Here is an 850-nt window from a genome sequence, read left to right on the forward strand (position 1 = left end):
CTCCTCCCTTACAGTAAAAGCAAAACAACCATGTTTTCCTCACAGAGGTAGAAGGGGTGCCACGGGCATGTGCGGGTGTGGGGCTGGGTGCTAAGAGAGTTCAGGGAAACAGCCAGGGTCAATTATTCATCCTTCTCTGAGGCGCGGCCCACAGGCTCCCTCCCCCCTCTTCAGGAGGGGCGGTCACTTAGGCCAGACCCCCACCTCCAGTTCACCCCCAAACATCACGTGGGGCCTCACCCCTTTCCGGTGGAACCATGGGCGTCGCTATAAAGTTCACTGGCCCTTGCAGGCAGGTGCGGGGGAAGGAAGGGTGCTCTTTGGAAGAAACTCCTGGAATTCAGGACTCTCAGCCTCTAAACTATGGGTCCCTCCCTGCCCGGGGCTTCCAGGCACCAACTCACCCAGAGACAGACAAAGAAGCCAGATTCCCCAAGTCTCCCCAAGTCTGTGACCCCCATGTCAGCGTCTCCCCTTTTTGTTTTTGTCTTTCAATAATATCAAATTAGTGTAGAGGAAAACCTAGCAGAGTCTCAAACTGACAGAATGGAGGCACTGGAATTGTCCGAGCCCAAGGAGGCCGTGGTCTGCACCAAGACACGCGTTTCCCAGGCCTGGCCAGAACCTGGTCTCGCTGCAACGGTGGTAGTAAATCAGGGATGCGTGGAAACCCTCCCCTCCCCCTCCCAGTGTCATTACCGTGCACAAGTCTTGTTGGCCCTTTGCTTTCTTCTGAGGAAAGGTTAGAGGAGGCTTCCATGGGGCTGGCTGGGCCGAGGGAAGCTGGTTCAGGTTGGAGCCCTGTTCGTGGGTGAAGGGCAGAGGCCTGGCGGCGACTCCCTGGCCCCAG

Source organism: Myotis brandtii, unplaced genomic scaffold, assembly GCF_000412655.1.
Source record: "Myotis brandtii unplaced genomic scaffold, ASM41265v1 scaffold266, whole genome shotgun sequence".
In the NCBI taxonomy this organism is placed as follows: domain Eukaryota; kingdom Metazoa; phylum Chordata; class Mammalia; order Chiroptera; family Vespertilionidae; genus Myotis; species Myotis brandtii.